At 41.2% G+C, this 19,356-nt stretch overlaps 1 long non-coding RNA gene across 1 annotated transcript in view; it reads left to right on the top strand.

Moving 5' to 3' along the window:
* Positions 1–15,580, top strand: part of LOC130679933 (uncharacterized) — a 71,202-nt gene extending 55,622 nt beyond the window's left edge. The window contains exons 3-4 of the long non-coding RNA XR_008992928.1: positions 6,107–6,209; positions 15,514–15,580. This is a non-coding gene — a long non-coding RNA (uncharacterized LOC130679933). The remainder of the gene's footprint in view (positions 1–6,106; positions 6,210–15,513) is intronic.
* The last annotated feature ends 3,776 nt before the right edge of the window (positions 15,581–19,356 follow it).

Raw genomic sequence — 19,356 nt, forward strand, 5'->3', positions numbered from 1 at the left:
AAACCTTTCCCTCAAATAGTATAAAATAAAATAGAAAAAAAAAAAAGGGAACTAAAAGATAGTTTGATTGGGGCAATTCCAACCACATATTTCAAAATCACTGGTTAACTTCCTTCTCTCTATTTCACTGTACTGAGTATCCCTCGATAAAGACTTGCCATTTCAGAAATGGAGTATGTTGCCTCTTTTCTGCATCATCTTAAAATGAATCCATCAGTCCTGCACTTCTAACAATAGTGCAGAAGCACGAGACTGAGACAGCAGAGAGGTAGTTGGGGGACAGAGCAAGCCAGGGCCAGGGGTAGATTCCCTGGTTTCCTGGACTTAGAAGAGTCACTGGGCCCTTTAGTGAGGCATTTTGTGTGACAGTTTAACTTGCTCATGCTGATATTACTTTATTATTTCTCTCATTCCAATTCTGGGGAGTGGGCTGGGGAGGTGTTGACACTAAAACACAGGGAGGGGGATGTTTCAGATAACTTTTGGGAGTTTGCATTTTCATACTGAAGGCAAAAGGAAACAATTTGAGGATTTTAAGCAGGGGGATGGTAGAGTCAGATTTCAGTGTTAGAAATAATAATGTCAATAGCTAATATTTATTAGCACTTACTTCATTCCAGGCACCATGTCCAGTGCTTTACATGGGTTATCTTACTTAATTTTAAAGTAGCTCTATAAAGCAAGTACTCTTAATTTCCTTCTTCTTATACATACTGAAGCAAATATCTAGAGAGTCATTAGTCCAGTTCTCACAGATAATAGGAGTGAAGCTGAAATACAATCCCGTTTGCTGGTCTCAAGTTTATTTCAATCATCACTGTGAGCTCAGAATCATGGCAAAGGAAATTAATTAGATGGTATCACTTGGGTAAATTGATTTTTTTCTTCTGTGTATCCCTACCACCCTTCCTAGTCCCATTTCTCACCTTTTGCCTGTGTTTAAGCTGTATGACAGTCAAGCCCTAATACTCCAGGCTCTCTCTTGCCTCTGAGCCTTGGCACATGCTGGTCCCTGCCTGGAAAGTTCTTCCACCTCCAGCATGGTGGCCACCCAAGTCTTTCAAGACTCCACAGTTATTGCCTCTACCAAGCCACCCTCTGCTCATTCCTGACCCAAGAGGAGTAGGTATCCTTCCCCTTCCAACATTGATCTTCAGACATCTTTAGTCCTTAAAATCACTAAAAAATATTATATACTGCCTTGTGTATTTTCAGCCTCATACTCTGAAATTTTTATCATAGCTTAGATAGTGGCAAAGGATATAATTTCTTATGTATTATAAACAACAGATTTTTAAAATAAAATGTTACATCACTTTCTAAAATGTATCCATTGGAAAATAAGTACCATATCATTTGACATCTATCATCATCCTCTGGGGAAAAAAATGGGCAAGCTTTTCTTCAACAATTGGGAATTTTATATAATTCCATTTTCTCCTTTACCCTGTATTCCCATTTCAGTATCTCCATAGAGTTATATCATAATGTGAGAATATTTTTATGTTTGAAAAGACATACAACACAATACTTTTAGCAATAGCAGGTTCTCAAGCAGATCAACTTTAGGAAAAAGGAAATATGGATGTTGATCTGGGAATCTGTTCCTGGCTCTCCAGACCTCAGCAAGTCTTCCTATACCCCAGGGCACACACACTCCAGTTTAAAGTCTGCTGCTCCATACCATGGTGTCCTTTATGTTTCCAATAGTATTTTATCATGACTCAATAATTATGATTTCATCCATCACATCCCTCAAGCACTCAGGTGTGGGCACAAAGTCTTATCCCTCTCTGTGTCTCCATTCAAAGCTGTTGCTCAACAAAGTTTTGCTGAACCTTTGATGAGCCTAATTAGCATGATCCTTTATTGAGCTAATTAGTATTGTGTTCTGTTCTTTTTCTTATATGATAGTTCCTCTTTCATATTGTTCTTCTAAACCCTCTAGGTCAGGCCCATCCAACGGGGAAACACAAGAGTACTTTTTAGCAGGTGAATAGAAATAATTTACTCCCTCACCTGTAGAAGAGCAGGAAAGAAAATACTGCCCAGGCTATGCTTTTGGATCTGGAAGCTCCAGGCACACAGAACATGATTCGTGCCTCAAAGGAGCTATCTAACCATTTAGTACAGGGGCACAGATGAGGCAAAATGAACCCATCAATTGTTTTGATGCAGGAAGAGCAGGAATGTCCATTCTCTTTATGTATTCTAGAGCAGTGCATTTATAAGAACTGGGAGAGGTCATAATTAAGTGTGGAAGTCATTAGATGATCATACCCCATGCTTCAGTCCCCCTGTCATAGACATGTGAAGAAGTTCCTGTATTATTAAGTTCAGGTTTTGAGGAGAAGAAGGAGCCTGCTTATCTCTCCATGGTGGCTAAAACCATTTTCTGTGTGGCAGACAGAGAAGGGGCTTTGGAGTCTAACAGATTCTTGAATTTAAATTTAAGACCTACCACCTTACTAACTGTGGGAACTTGAAAAGGTATTTAACCTGTCTGAGTATTGGTTTCCTTGTCAACAGAGTGTCCACACCTAGGATCAAAACCAAAATTTCAAATTTGCAGAAGCCAGCCCAACTCGGATCACGTCTACTTATGGCTGGAGAGGGTTGATTGCAGAGGAAGCCAACACTGATTCACACCCCAGATCTTGGGACCTTTCCAGGGTGTGCATCCTCACCAGCTTCTAGTGAAGCCTGAGAATTTTAAATTGCCACTTATTTATACCATCTGTGTCAGATGTCTTCTCACATCTAATCCCCTCACAGGCAGCCATTGAAAAAAACATGTCAAGGAAAGCCTCAAGTGAAGAGAAACTCAGTGAGGAGAGTCCTGGAGCTAGTGAAAGGGCCCCCCCACCAACTTTTCTTCCCACCACAAATACCTCTTTGGTGTCTATTACCGTGGAGATACTAGCATATATCTTAGATGTATTTTAGATACTAAGATACCTAGATGACATGATGCTTGCTCTAAAGGAGGTAACTGGCAGAGGTGCACAGACATGGGAAAGTAATTTGTTACAGTATTATGAAGCCAGTTGAAGCAGACAGGATGGGATGTGATGCTGGGGAGAGAAGCACGGGTGAGATAGTGATGAAGCTGGTGGCCCAGGTCAGGAAGGCCTGGCAGAGAGTCATTAGCATCCATGTGGGGATGGGTACTTATTTCCAGGTCTCTTCCTCACCTGCTCTAACAAGAGCAAATGCCCAAGTACTCCTTTAGAGATTATCCTAGACTAGTCTTATTTATAGACAGAGATATGCTGTGAATTGGAAGAACACCCAATGACCCCTTGCACTAACAGCTCTTTCTTCGCTGAATGCTCAATGCCTGACGATCCCAGATTGATTAGAATGATTGCTCTGGTAGAGCTTTCTGTGTTCAGAAGCCCAGTTAGAGTGCAACAAGGTACAACCTCAGACAATACTATGTTAGCAAGGGCTAGCTCATCTATCACATTGGCTGGCTTTCAATTAGCTGGGAGTTAGATCCCTGGGGAAGAGTGGCAGGACAACTATAGTTTGTTGGAAACAAGGCAGGAGGAAACATTGAGGCTTGAAACATTAAGCACTTCACAGGAAGAGCTAGACCAAAGAAGGAAAAAGAGTGAAGGGCAAGAGATGAAGGGGAGGTGAAGAGAAAGGAGGAGAGGCAGGGCCTAGAGGAAGACAGACTCTTCCTGCCAATGACTGAAGGGAAAGCAGTGGCTCTGGGGAATATCCAGGGAGGACTGAGAAGCATTTTCTGGTTATTGAAATTTGGGAAATGACAGACTGAACAAAGTAAAATTTTCTATTCCTAAAATTCTCCCTAGATTCTTAATTAAGCTAACATGCCTGTAAACTTAATAAAAATATTGATAATAATATCAATAGTAATATTGATAATAATAGATGCCTATTGAGGACTTGCTTCAAGTTCTATAGGTTGTGCTTTACATGCAGTAGTTCACTGAATGCTCACAACCCTAGAGTTGCCAGTGTTATTCTTATATTGTTCTCTAGATAAAGAAACTATGGTTTAGAGGAGGTTAAGAAACCTGGCTGAGAACACAGGCAGGGAGCTGTGGCACTGGATTCTAACTGGAATTCTTGCTTTGATTCTAGTGTAAAACCCTTAACCACTAGAGTGGGGTCATGCCTGTGGCGGGTGATGTTCTAAAGCAGGGGTTAGGTAACTTTTTTGGTAACAGGCCAGATAGTAAATATTTTTGACTTTATGGGCCATATGGTATCTGTCCCAACTATTCAACTCTATTGTATGATGAAAACAGTCATAGACGATATATAAACAAATGGGTGCGACTGTGTTCCAATAAACTGTATTTATAGAAACAGGAGAATGGCCTTTTCCAAAGAAACTAAAAAAAGTCAAAAATAGCTTATAGTCAAAATGACCTTTCAGATAACAGTGGTTACTTTCAAGGAGGGCAACCACCCTGAACAGTATAGCTGGCTTATGGAATCATAACAGCAAAGAATTAATGTCTTTGTTTCTCTTTGCATTTCAGGGTGATCTCTCCATTCCTTTGATGGTGGAGCCCAAGTCTAGTTTGAAATGGGAGGAAATAGAGCACATAAACGAACTCCCCCTTCTTTTTTCTTTTTTTTTTGGGAGTAAGTGTAGTTAAATCCTAGTAGAATAAAAATGCATGAGTGATACCATCCGTTAAAGGCTCTTTCCAAACAATTCAACTCACACTTTTGGTGTGGGGCAAAGCATCTCATGGACTTAAAGTTCTCTGGAGGATTCTTGGAAAAATGCTTACCTGGTGTTATTTCTGCATCCCTTCTGACCAATAGAGAAAGCTACATTTAGAAAATAAGAGCTGGAATAAATGGTTTGGGGCTAAAAAAGATGACTAGCTGGTGCTGGAAGCTGCTGACTAAACAGATATCATGGGGATGCAACTTGTCTGGATGTGGATATGATTTCTTTCGAGGCATATACCATGAATTCCTTGAGACCTAAGGAGAGAGAAGGTCTGACTTTGATTCACTATGGGAACTTGACTTAGATCTGATTTCAGGGGAACCACGACTAACTTATGAACAGAGAAAATATGTGTAATTGTAAACCTAGAAAATATGTAAACCTAGAAAAGTAAAAGAAGGCTCTTTCATGTACCAACATCTCTACCAACCGGGGATTAGAAGGTCACTAATTCAGATCTATATCTTGTGCTTAAAGCTGTGCTTTCCAAGACTGTTTTCTTCAGTGACAAGTTTCTCTGGAGGTACCAATAAGGGATGCAGGGCTGTTTGATGGCCAACCACTCAAGAACAGTATGTGCTGCCTGGTTCTTTCCAGGACCTATCACTTTCTAACAGTAACCTAGGATTCAGCCCTGTAAGCCTAAATGTCTCTAGCTTTACCTCAAAGATAATAATGCCTACTTCCTAAAAATGTGGTAAAGGTTAAAATAGTGCATAAACAAAGCATTTTCCTCAGTGCCTAGCATATAATGAGGGCTCAGGGACCTTAGCTATTGTCATAGGCTACAATAAATATTTATTAACCATTATCACTAGAGCACATTTAGTTTATCCAGTTGATTTCCACAGCAATATTCCTCTAAGAACATCGGACAGGTAAGAGTGAGAAACCCTCCTTGCTCCATGAGGAGGAAATATATGCACATATAAATATATATGTAGGGCATATGGGTTAGGTAGGAGAAGCTGGCTTCCAATCCTGGTTTTGCTACTGTGAGGACCTGGGGTGTTTTATTAATGAATTTACTTGATTCTCTGGGCTTCAGTTTCTATTTATACAAAGAAGAGGAAAACAATCCTTACCATTTTTCTAAAGCAGTATCTGGAATAGGGGAAGGAGAGAATAAATGAGTACATAATAAATAACGGTACCTTATGTGGGGCCCGGCCCATTGGAGCTCTTCTTGTTATTGATGGGTACCAAGCGGAAGCTGAGGATCCCAGGGAAGATGTCACAATGTGGCATGTGGTCCTTAGAAAGGGAGATAGAAGATCAGTGACAACTTCTTCACAATTCTATCCTAAGTCACTGTCAAAGCATTTTGGTTACACTGAAACCTTATTTTATTTTCCTTTTTATTATATTCTGAACATACATCAGAATGATGCCTTTTAATGCTTTGGATCCAGCCTGTGACTGACTGAGCACAACTCTGATGAAGAGGTGGACGCAGCTGGGGTCAGAGCTCCGGAAGAGCTGGCAGGTGAATGTTCTCATTGATTCAGCCGGGCCATGGTGAGGGTGCAGGGAGGTGACCGGAGACGGCACAGTGCGAATGTGTGACTGTGTGGGGAGGGGATTCTTCTGAGTTTCAGTGTAAGAATCCACCGTGACTCATGCCATGAAGAAAAAAAGTTTAGAAAGTCACATTCCAAAAAAGAACACAGCTGAAAAATTTACATTTCAGAGTATGGAAGCCAAGGTGTTTCCTGTCTGGGTTCAAGCCGTGTTGTTTGTCTTAGAATGGAAAACAATCTCTTGCTTCAAAGAACATAGTATCTTTTTTTCCAAGTAGGTAATACAGGTTTAACAATCAGAATGGTATAAAAAGTACACACAAAGAAGTTGCCCTCTGTCTTGCTGTCTTGTCAATAGGTTTCAGCCCCGGGCAAGTTCACTATGGATTCAGTGTGACCAAAGAAATGACAGTAGAACGTTCTTGGGGTGAAAAGATTATACCCAACTTTATTTCCACGGTGGCAGGTCAATCACTAAAATCTTGTCCACTCAGAGCGAGTCTGCATGCAGCAAGCTGGTCTCTGCCTCTGGGCCTCTGTTCTCGGCGCTGCCACCACTCCAGCCTCTGCTCTGCTCTCCTGCAGCCTTGCAGCCCTGCCACCATATCACCCAGAGCACTGGGCAGAGCTCTTTATATAGAATCAATAATGACATATTGCCCACACGTGTGTAGGGAGCGAGCCAACCAGGGCCAGGTGAGAATCCTGGCCACAGGAGCCTTCATTTTATCCACATTTGCAATGGGTTTCAGCCCCAGGCAAGTTCACTATGGATTCTGTGTGACCAAAGAAATGACAGTAGAACGTCCTTGGGGCGAAAGGTTTTATTATCCGGCTTGTTCTCCCGATGGTAGGTTGAGCACTAGCATCTCTGCCTCCACCCAGAGCTCTGGGCCGAGCTCTCTATATAACGCAATAATAGCTTATTGCCTATGGGTGTGGAAACAGTAGCCTAGCAACAGGCCAGTTACATCATCAGGTGGTTGAAGTTCAGTGAGGATCCTGGCCATAGGATCCCTAACTTCTCCACACCCTCTGTCCCATCTGTCCTCTCTTACTCCTATTCTTTATATTAGTTTTGCTTTGTTGGATGGTGTATCTTCCCACAATTTCTTTGGCATATGCACATAGATAAGAACAGAATGTGTTCTTAGCCAACCTCTTCATTTTATTACACAAAACATAGCACACAATATACACTGTTGGGCATGTTGTTTACTTAACAGTATAGCCTGAACATCTGTGTATAACAGTACAGAAAAAGTCCTCATTATTTTTTACATACATAATATTAACTGTGTAAATGTTCCATGGCTTATTTGGGTCCTGTCCAAGCTCCACACAATAAGAAGGCTTGTACATTCTCATTTACTATGTGTGCAGATGTAACTGTAGGAAAGATGCTCAGAGGTGGGATTGCTGGGTCCAAGGATCACTAACCTGTAATTTGGGCAGGATTGCCAGGTTTCCCCTCCACAAGGGCTGGACCATTTTCCCCCTCATGGTAAAATAAAGTGGTTTTAATTGTATTTCTTACATTAATTTGTGTTCCATTTGGCCATGAATATTTCTTTTTCTGTGAAATGTCTATTCATGTGCTTTGTCCATTTTTCAATTGGATTATTCCTAAAGCTCTTAATTCCTGGGAGCTCTTCATAGTTAATTATTGATTTGAGAGGACAGTATTTGTCATTGATATGATTTGTAATTTTCTTCCAGTTTTCATTTTGGCATTTACTTTGTTCATGGTGTATTTGCCATGCTAACAAACTTCTTAAAAATTATGTAGTTTAAGATATCTTCTTTAACGTTATGACCTCTCCATTTTTGAATAGCCTTCTGTGGATAAAGTGAAGGTTCCTATGGCCAGAGTTCTTACCTCGCCCTGGTCAGCAAGCTCACTACATATGTGTGGGCAATACGTTGCTATTGACTTTATATAAAGAGCTCTGCCCAGTGCTCTGGGCTACATGGTGGCACAGCTGCAGGGCTGCAAGGATGCAGGAGAGCAGAGGCTGGAGTCGTGGCAGCGCTGAGGACAGAGACTGAGATGGCTGTGTAGGCAGAGAGGCCCAGAGGCAGAGACCGACTTGCTGCATGCAGACTCGCTCTGAGTGGACGGGATTCTAGTGAGAACCCTTTCACTCCAGGAATGTTCCATTGTCATTTTTCAGTCTCATTGAATCCACAGTGAGCTTGTCAGGGGCTGAAACCTTCCCTACTCCAAGTTTAGCAAGCTGAAAAAGTCAAAGAAGCAGACTGCTCTCATCGGCCCCAAAAGGACCAGCTCTGGCAACGCATCTTCAGCGCAATGACCTTACGTGGTGATTTGATGCTGATTTTGGACTTCCTGATCTCCAGAACCATAAGATAACATTTTTCTTTTGTCATTTTAAGCCACTAAATTTGTACACCAGCAATAAGAAACTAAAACAAGCATACAACATAGACAGATTTTTAAATCACTACATTGAATACAATAAGTAAAAAATATTTTTCTAGAAAGCACTCTCTTCTAAGAACTGGAAGAAGTCTATTTAGGGGAAGGGATTACAGTAAAGTGAAAAAAACAAAATAATTAAAATAGAGAGTCTCATACAGAATAATTGTAATAGTGAGTCATAAAAAAAAAGTATGATTAATTAACATCTCTGCTCCTGAAATTCCCAGTAACATTCCTCCTATCAAATTAAAAGAAAGAAAGCAAGCAAGCAAGCAAGCAAGCAAGCAAGCAAGCAGTGGAATAGAATGGGCATGGAAAATACAGAGCTGGTGGCTGGTTCTGTGAAAAGACTGTTAAACAAGAAAATCCCTGGTGTCTGTGACTCTGAAGAAAGGGAGAAAAACACAGTAACATCATTTGGTGTAAGAAATAGGGTTTGACCATAGATATAGAGGATACTTAGATTAAGTACTATTTACAACATTAAAAAGAGAAATTGAATATTTAGATGAAATCAATACTTTTTTGTGGGTATTGTAAATTACTAAAATGGACTCAAGGAGTGGCTTTAAAATTAAAACAAGTTGGGTGGAAAACCAGAGGAATTTAAAATGTTCCTTAAAATCTAATCCTCCTAAATCCAGACCCAGGTACTGTGAAAGACTAATTGCATCAATATCTTCCCCAAATAGATGATTTCTCTGTTGTTTAATCTGTTCCAGAACATAGAAAATGAGGGAAACCTTTCCTACCCCTAACAGAAAGCCCTGATAAGATTAGCAGATTCCTATTTAGGAATCAGGTGACCTGCTTTCCAATCATGAGTGTTCCACTTGAAGACTGAGCACTCTTTAGCAATTCACCTGTCCCCTGTCTTAGAGCCTCACCCATCAAACAGATGTTTTATTAACACTAGTGTCAGCTCAGCCCTTCATTTCTCTGGCCTTTCTCAGGCCTTCAGTATTGCATTTGCTGTTGCCTCTCCTCTCCCACATGCAGGTTCTATCCCAGTCCAGTTTCTGAACCCATCTTGACTGAGAATAGGCTTAATCCCCTTCTCCCCACCTGTGCAATTCAAGACAGATTTAGTCTTTGTAATGTTCATAGATTCTGACCAAGAGAAGGCAGTGCTGACCACTGAACACTAACACAGTTTCCTAACACGCTAAGCTCCCCCACCCCCCATTCCATGTGATTCATCTCATTCCGAAGAGCTCCATTTCCATGTCAGGGATTCATTCTGCTTTTGTTCCTGCCAACCTGACAGTTCTTGTCCAAGGTTCCCAACCTGGTGACTGTGGACACCTGGAAAATTTCAGGAAGCTGTTGCAAGGGATTTGAGAATCCTTTGATACTCCAAATCTTATCTGCAGATTGACTATCTCATCCACGTTTGTGTTGTTACATTTCCAAATGAACTTGTGTCAATGCAGTTCAATCAAGAGACAGAAACCACATGGTAATGTAAAACACACAAAGCTCAATATAAAGAATTATTGAACTATGATAGAAGATTAACTATAAAGATGTAAAGAGAACTTTAAAGGGTAGCCTAGGGCTGAGGAAGAGAAGATATGGGAGGGTGACTTGGAAGGAGGAGTTCCCTCCCTTGGTGTTTATAGCCCACTGGATGTCAGAGGAGACGGCTGTTTTCCAGAACCAGAGCTGGTCCATAGTTGCTGGGCAAGCAACAAGCAGTTGCCTCCCCGAGCATAGGCCAACAGGGGCTATATATAATTTCTACTTTTATAATGAGCTCATTGGTATCGATGCAATTAAAAATCTCTCTGGAATCTGCGTTACATAGAAGATTCTGTCAGTAGACTCTACTCACTGGTAAACCTGTGTCTACACATAACGGCCACAGTAGCATGCAGTCCCAAATGCTGCAGGACCTGGTTTGGAAGATAAAAACCATCTCATGTTGCATCTGAGAAGTCTGTCCTTCATGACGTTTCCAGGAAGTAGGAGAGAGGAGAGAAGGAAGGAGAGTTAAGAGCAAAAGTTAGTTTCATTAAAATGAAACAAGCAAGTCAGCTGACTGTGTGAGAGATGAGCCTGCTTCAATTTAACTTTTCGGTAAAAGTAAAAAAGAAGAAGAAAACTGTAGGATACAAATTGTGAAACTTGTAATGATAATACGATACTTTAATTTGGTTAAAATGCATGGCAATATAAGTCAGTACAACTTTTGGATGACACAAACGAGGAGTTATGCTTAAGTGCACAAAAGCTTTCCCATGAGCCACTTGTTTTTGGTTTTAATAAGGCTCCATCTCTTTAAGCAGATTACCGGTAAATTCTTTCACTAGTTGAGTGCTAGAAAACAAATGGGAACCTTGAGGTTTTTCCCCTCAAGATGCCTATTTCTAATATCAAGATTGCTGCAGCCCCTTGGGGGATGGGAGTATGGAAGCGAGAGAAGGCATCAAAAAGATATTTTGGGGTGGGGAAGTGACAGGAAGAAACTCAGGTTAAAGAAAGAATGATTTCATAGGTTTTGATGATGCATGCAGCTAAGTGACCCAACAAGATAATGTAGTAATTCAGGTTTACAGGCTGTGAGAAGTTGTCTAGGCAAGCCCCTTCCTACTAGAAAGAGAGCACTGAGTCCTGGAGGTCTGCAGAGGGACTTGCCTAAGACTGTACAGCTGGTTGTTGGTAGCACTCTGCCTAGTGATTGATTAAGAATGTGTGTCTACTGTTCATTTCTCTAAGCTTCATTAGCTTTTAGGGGTGACATGATATTTGCATTTTTAATATGTTTTATGTGCCCTAGGAGTTATAGGTGCCATAGGATTATTTATTTGGGAACCCAGTGGTGAATGTTCCTTTCTCTCCCTTCACCTGCTTTTCTCTCCTGAGCTCCAAATCTACTGAGCTTCTTTTCTAACAAACCACAGCTCAGCACTGGACTCCATGGTCAATCAACTTCCTCTTTCTTTGACCCTTCTAAGCCCAGCCCCTCTGGGTCACTCTCCATCAGCTTTCTCTACATCTCTATTAGTTTCTGAAGTACAGCTATAAAAGAACCAATCAGTGTGAAGTCCAGGTTCAATGGAGATTCAGATACAACATGATCATGACCCCTGCATATTACCTATCACTTCTCTGCTGAGGGATCCTCTTCAGTGTTGTCCTAACAGTGGCTAATTGAGAGATGTCTGACTTTAAACTCCCTTCTTCCCTTCCACAGTTAATGAAACCAACTATTTAAAAATTTTTTACTGAGATAATCCAAGCTAACATATATATGCTTCATCAATTAAACTCATCTTCAATTCAAATGATCTATCTTTACATCTTGTTCTTTGTTCTTATTTTCACATGGAAGAAGAGCTAGTCTCTCTGTGGTCCTAGATCAGCAATTCTCAAATGTGGCTCCATGTTAGAATCAATTAGGGAACATTACTTATCTTGATGGTAAGCCTCTTCCAGACCAATTAAATCTGAAACTCTGAAGGTGGCCAGGCATCGTTTGTTTGTAAAGCTCCCTGGAGATTCCACTATGCAACCAAGTTTAAGAACCACCACCCCACATCTCTTTTGTCTCCACTCAGTTTTGAAGAGTATTTGCACCTATTGTTATTCTCTTTCTTTTCCACATCTTCATGCTCCCCTCAACGCTTTTGCTTCGTGCATCTACCTTTCAATATTTATAGGTGTCCTGAATTGGGCAAATATTTCCCTTTGCCTTGCTGCCTTCTCTAGCAACCATGTTACTTGCCTACTTCGGTTTGTAATCAAATGTGTGGAAAATTGTACCTGCAGCTTACATTTCATCACTCATTTTGCTAGTGATCTGGTTTCTAAATTCTCTACTCTTTTAAAACACTCTGAAATTATATATGAACCTAATTTTCTTACCCAAATTTACCAAGACTTGTAATACCGTTGACTATCTCCTCCTTGAAGTGCTTGATTTCCAGGACACTACATTAGCATGTTCTCCAGTCTTTTATTCTTTGTTCTGTCTCCTTTATTCACCAACCTTCCTTTCCTTATTTCCTAATATAAACATTTTCAGGTCCTTTCCTCTGCTGCCAGGTCTTTCTCTCCCCACTTACACCCTCTATTTTCACGGATTTAGGCATAAAATTTATATTTTTGTGGCAGGATAGCTTTCCTGACAACCCTTCTTTCTCTCCCTCACCTCTGATGGAAAATGCATCTTTGGAAAGACGGAGTGGAGAGACAGAGCCCACCCTACGACACTGTAGCCTGAAGGTGTGGAACAGCTTTGCTAAAACCCAACTGCATGGGGTTAAAACCCCAGCTCTCTTAAATAACTTTGTGACATTAGACAAATTAATAAGCCACTGTTCATCTCAATTTCCACTGTAAGAAGAAAATGACAGCACTTACCTCATGGGGTGGTTATAAGGAACAAATTGTGGGAAGTGCTTAGAATAGTGCCCGGCATATGATAAGTGCTATATCAATTTCAGCTATTTTTAGAGACATCAATGTAAGAAGAGCAAAAGTTTCTGCTGTCGTTGTTGGTCCATTTTGAAAAATTCACAGAAATTCATGCCTGGGCATGGCCGTACATCAAATGGTAAAGAACTACTTTAGAGCCCTGAGGTTATCTTGAGGAACTCACAGTGAGCCTCCAAAAGGGATACAGGCTGCTTTGAGGAAGGATATTGGAATAGAAAATACTGAAGAGAATTCCTGGCAGGGTTGGGCGGGCAAGATAGATAAGAGAGTGGGTAAGTCAGAGAGGGGGAGAGGCCTGTTTGAGTTGGGTGCATCTTTCAGCCTCAAGGACTGAGTGAGTAAGTGTGCTGTGTGTATGGCGTATTTCTGCTAAGGACTCTATCTATGCAACCTTCCAGATATGGTATTGTGATCACTATAGTGAGGTTATGTTTTTTGATGTTCAAATCTCAAACTCCCAACTCTCATCTGAGTGAAAGTTCTGTCTCTCTAATAGTTTGTTAGGCATCAAACCTTGGATATCCAGCTACCGACACAGCATAGCCCATCTTCCCTTTAGAACTACTTTTGTCAAAACTTACGTTTGCCACCGGGAACACCTTTCCTCCAAACACTCAGGATTGAGATTTGTAGCTATTTCCAACCCTCCTCTCTCAAAATTCAAGCATATCAGCTAAGTGACCTTAAGTGGCTATTTATGTTCCTGATCTTCATTTCCTTATCTGTAAATTGTAGTTAATTTTAATTACCATATAAGCTTTGTTTTGAAAGAATAAGGGTACTACTACTGTGACTGTGGTGGAGGTAGTAGCAATGTGGAGGAATACTATTAGTAATAATAATAGTGGCTAACATTTCTTGATCTCTTAGTATTGTCTCACTTAATCCTCATAACAACTCTATGAAACAAATTGTGTTTTTATCTTTAGGCCAGAGAATAAGAAAATGAGGTGTAAGAGACTTATCCATTCATTCAGCAAATGTTTATTAAACATCTAGTTTGTACCAGGCATTTTTTGTAGAAGCTTGAGATTACCTAAGTACATAAAACATGGTCCTTGATCCTAGAAAACTCACAACCTAGTTGGGGATGACCAAGTCAATGAATAAAACAATTACAGCCTGTGAAGAGTCCTGTGAGGTGAACAACAGAGTCTTGTATGAGAGAGAAATAGGTGGGTTGGACTATTCTGGATAGAATGATTAAAGAAGGCCTATCTCACTGGGAGACATGTGAGCTGAGATGTAAGGGATGAGAAAGGATTCAACTGTACAGGGCCTGAGGCAAGAGCGCAGGGGCCTCACAGGAAGCAGGAGCTGGCAGGTTCAAGAGACTTACAGACAGGGGGGCTGCAACAAAGTGGGGATTGGGTTGGTGGGGGAAACGACGTGGGAGAGGCCCAGAAGATGGAGACCCCTGTGCACCATGGCCAGGGGTTTGGAGCTTCTAATGCAATGGGAAGACTGAACAAACTTCAGTATGGTGAGAGGCCCGTAAGGATAAAAGATCAAATGGTGGAGACCCTACAGGCAGTTACTGCAACAGCCAGGGAAGGAGATGATAGGAGCTTGGGCTAACCTGGCGAGTGGAGGTGGAGACATCGGAATGGATGAAGTGCCTGTTTTTGAAGTGGAGTCTTTTGTGACTTGCTGGTAGATGTGGAGGAAAATGAGCAAAGGGGGACCCCAAAAGAGGTTTCTAGCTTAAGCAACAGAGTGGAAGGTAGGGCCTATAACTGAGTTAAGAGGACTTAGAAGCAGGTCCTGAGAAAAAGAAATGGGACATGAAATCAAGACTTACATTTGGCTGTCTTAAAAAAAAAAAAAAGATGAGCAGGCATCCAAATGAGAGGGTGATTGGAAGTTTGGATACATGAATCTGGTGATTCATGAGGATTCTAGCGAGAGGTAAAAATATGGGATTATCTGCACATACGTGGCATTTAGAGCCTTTGGCCTGGAGGGGAAAAAATACACAAAGGGCAGGTAGCTCCAGTCTGAGCACTGAGGAATCCTAATAGTTATAATTTATAGGTCAGGCAGAGAAAAACAGTCCAGGCAAGTGAGACGAGAAACTTGTCCCAAGTCACCCAGTCAGGAAAGAGGCGAAGCAGGGTTTGAGAAGGGCCCTGCAACGTCTGGTGCATCGAAGGCCCCCTCCCCGCAAGCTGAATCACTGCCACAGCCTCTTCCACCTCACACCGTCTCACTGGGCATTCAAGGCCAAGTTTTATTGACTCATTTCTACTTCTCCAACCTATTGCTGACACCACAGATGTTCCTAAATATCTGTTGATTAAGAAACCCTCTATAACTTAACAAAGTTCTAGGTAGGGTACTGTTTAAGGGAACAATAACCAACACGACTATAACATTCATTCATTCAGCAAACATTGGGCGCTTGCTGTGTGTCAGGCCCTGGTCAAGCCCCCAAGAGACTCCAGAGAACAAAACAGGTAAGTCCCCCCAAGAGACTCCAGAGAACAAAACAGGTAAGTCCCTGGTCTTGTGGAGCTGACACTGGGGAGGCGGTGGTCTCTGTATGCCAGTTTTCTCAATGGCCTTCCCATGGGGCATATCCATTCCCTCCTCCACCAATGCTCATTCTTCCTACCCTCTTTCTTCCCCTCCACTTATTCAAGTGCTCCATGTCCATAGAAGCCAGACAGTATAAAAATAGCACCTGTTATATTCCCACAAGCGAGCCCTGATATATCTAAATATAAATACCTTCTCACCTCCACTCTTTCACACAGAGACACACATCCACCTGCAGAGATCCTCCTCCAAAGGTGTCAGCCTAGAAACCTCGGCAGAGATAATCAGATCTCCATATGTAAGCTGATACAAAGAGACAGAGCTAGAGAAACAGACTCTCTGATGAAGAGGGGTGTGAGCAGGAGCTTTGGTGAGCAAAACAAAAGAGAACATTTATGAATAAAAGGGTTGCTGTAAAGAAAAATAAATGGTGGTAGATGAGATGGCCAAGAGGGTGAATGGGTGGTCTGCAAAATAACTTTAGGCTACCCAGCTGGAATGCCAAACCCAGAAGGCCCATCAGTGTGCTTCTGGTGGTATTCTACCCTCCCACGCCAAGCTCACTACCCATGGCCAAGATTGAGAGGCAGTACAACCACATTTGGAACTGCTCTCTGGAGCCAGGCTCAGAGAGGAAGGCTCTTTCAAGGCAAGTCAGTTCTTCATCTCCTGCAAGTACAGGCTATATTAGGGCAGTCTCCCTGGGTGTTAGCCTATTTAATGCTAATGCCTTCTCAACCTGGTAGATTAGTCTAATGCTCTCTGACAGGGGTACATAGATAATTCTCTCATATGCTTCACTACAGCTAACAAATAAATAACTTCCATTAGCACATGGTCAAATAGTGAATCATGATTTAATACACACAAAGGATATATAGTAAAGAACAGTGGGGCACTGGTTAATTTCCTTATTGTACAGCAAATAGAGCTGTAGTGTGGAAGGGCTCATTAATCTTCAAAGGTTGAAGCCCATTCTTCAAAAAATTTAGTTATAAGAAGAGGTGTGGGGAAAGAAGGAAAATTACAAGAGAAAATAAATAATAACTTTACTTGGTATAGAACCAGTCTGTGGTTGAACAAGTGCCTGTACCAGTGTCTGATCCATAGTAGAACCCAGTAAATAATGAATGAATACATGTGACATAATCTTGTGACCAGACTGTAGCTAGCATTCCTAGAATAGTGATTTTTCTCCTTTTCATTTGGCTTTTCTCTTATGTTTCTTTGATCATTTGCATATGCACACTCTTTAGATACCCACTTTCCATCAAAATGTCAGGGAAAATTTCTGTGAAACTTGATTTCAGGGTCAAACTGATGTCATGGGGGGGTGTCAGGAGAGGCATGTGATAAAAATAGCCCAGCTGAGGTTCTCATCTGTTTTCTATGCTCTAATGGCACTTTAGGCAGTGTTTCTCAAAGTGTGTTCTTTCAGCCATTCTGCATCAGTATCATCTGGGTTGTTTGTCAAGAATTCCAATTCTCAGAACTCTGGTTCAGTGCTTCTAGACTGGGGCACCCCAAATGGTTCCTTTGCATACCAAGCTTGGTAATCTCTCTTCTAGAGAGAGGAGAGCTGACAATCCCTTATCCTCAGTCCTGAAATATAGAGAGGATCGAGAACTTTGAAAACTGGGAATTGTTCATAACTCATTTTGGAAGCAAACCTGACCCATGAAGTGCCATGAAGCTATGTATGATCCTTCTTCATTGCACGTAATATGAATATTCACTCATTTAACTGAAAAAGTAATATGCTTGATTAAAAGGTGGTGTTCCAACCCCACTGGGGACATTATAGGATGTATGGTATGTGCACTGAATTGCCTTTCTGAAGTCCAAACAATTTTTGAATTCAGAAATACCTATGGCCTCTAGGGTTTCAAATAGAGGGCACCTACCTATGCTTGTTCTCAGGTCCCATCTGGAGGCAGTGTTTGAAACAGCTATATTTGAGTTTGATGATGATAAGAAAACCTAAAGGAAAGATGAATGGATTGAGAGCTGGGAGAGTTTGTCTTTCTGGGCCTCTGTTCTCTTTCCTGAAAATGAAGGAGGAGATTACGTTTAAGGTCTTTGGTCTCTAAAAATGGGATTTTCACACTGTCTTGTTCTCTTAAGTATTGAGGCATTACTGCACAAAGATTCGATTGTGGTGTCTTATTTTCACAAAGGAAATCTAAAAGGGCAAAAATATTTCTCTGTCATCTGGGTTTCCAGACAGACTCTTAGCTGACATTTCTCTCAGTGGTGTGAAAGGGCATTTACTCAAATTTGACAGGTATTGTGAAGCATTATTGCACTCAGCAAAATGACTAGGAAAAGACTAGAATACAGAAATTATCATGAACTCCAGAAAGTGCTATGGAACTTTGTGGAGGAAAGTATTATTTCTTCTAGATACAGAGGAATACTAAAGATATACAGTATAAGACATCTGAAAAAGCCTCAATTACCACCTGCACTTGGAGCTTAACTCAAGCAAGCTGCCTCTTAGCAGAACCCTAGTGATCCCTAAGCCAAGTGATTGTGGTCTGTCTCTCTCTAGCCCTCTGGGCAATAACTGATGTTTAAATGATTGTCCTAAGACACTGTGAAATTCTGAAGCAAGATTTTGAAAAATTAAAAAAACCCATAAAACAGAATAAAACAACAACAAGCTCTGGTTTGTTCCACTGGAAGCAATGTGTGATGGGTTATGTTATCAGTTATGGGTTATTATGAATGATGGGTTGATTGTGTCCTCCTAAGCATGTATGTTGAGGGCTGGTCCCTCAGTATCTCAGGATGTGACCTTATTTGGAGGTAGGATCTTCACAGAGGCAGTTGGGTTAAAGTGAGGTCATTAGGGAATGGCCCATTATTGGATGACCTCTAATCTAATAGGACCAGTGTCCTTATAAGAAAGGGGAATTTGTACGCTCACACGCTGTTCTCCCCGTGTGTGACAAGAAGCAGCACAGGATAGCTAAATAATATACAATGTTTGCTCCAATGGCAGAGAGGGCCATCTATTAGCTCTGATTGTGCATCTGAGCACTCATTTTCCTCCTGGCTTCATTTATGTCCTGTTCTTTGTTTTCTATTTGCTTCATTTTTCTAATTTTGACTTTTTTTTTTAACTTACTGTACTAGACATATCTTTATAAACTGCCTGAAATACTTTTTAGGTTTAGAAATGATGTAAATTGGTAACTAAATATTATCTTGCCTGAACACACCTAACTCATACACATTGACATGAAACAATTAAATGGCAAAACCCAGCTCTCCTGTAACGTTTTGGGAAGGAACTGTGAGAGATGGTAAGGTTTAGTGTCACAGAGCAAATGACTTCTGTGCTCTGGGAGAAATTCTTCCCGCAATGTGCTGCTTTAAAGTGGTGTTGGAGTCACTAAAAGGTCAGGGTTGTCTGTATCTCTTCATGACATAGAGCAAAGAGAGAGGGAGCTCATTTCTAGATGAAGGGCTATGGCAGGCATTTTATAAAGTGTGTGAGGAACTCAAAAGAATGACCATTTACTGAGCACCCGCTGTGTAACAGCTATTGTACTAGACACTGCTTACGGGACAGAGCACTGAATCCTTATAATCACTTTGCAAGGGGTTATTTTCAGCTCCCTACTTGAAAACAAAGAATATGTAGCTCAGAAAGGTAAAGTAACTGGTCTAAGAGCAGGAAATCTGTA

This window comes from Manis pentadactyla, chromosome 12 (assembly GCF_030020395.1).
Source record: "Manis pentadactyla isolate mManPen7 chromosome 12, mManPen7.hap1, whole genome shotgun sequence".
Taxonomy (NCBI): domain Eukaryota; kingdom Metazoa; phylum Chordata; class Mammalia; order Pholidota; family Manidae; genus Manis; species Manis pentadactyla.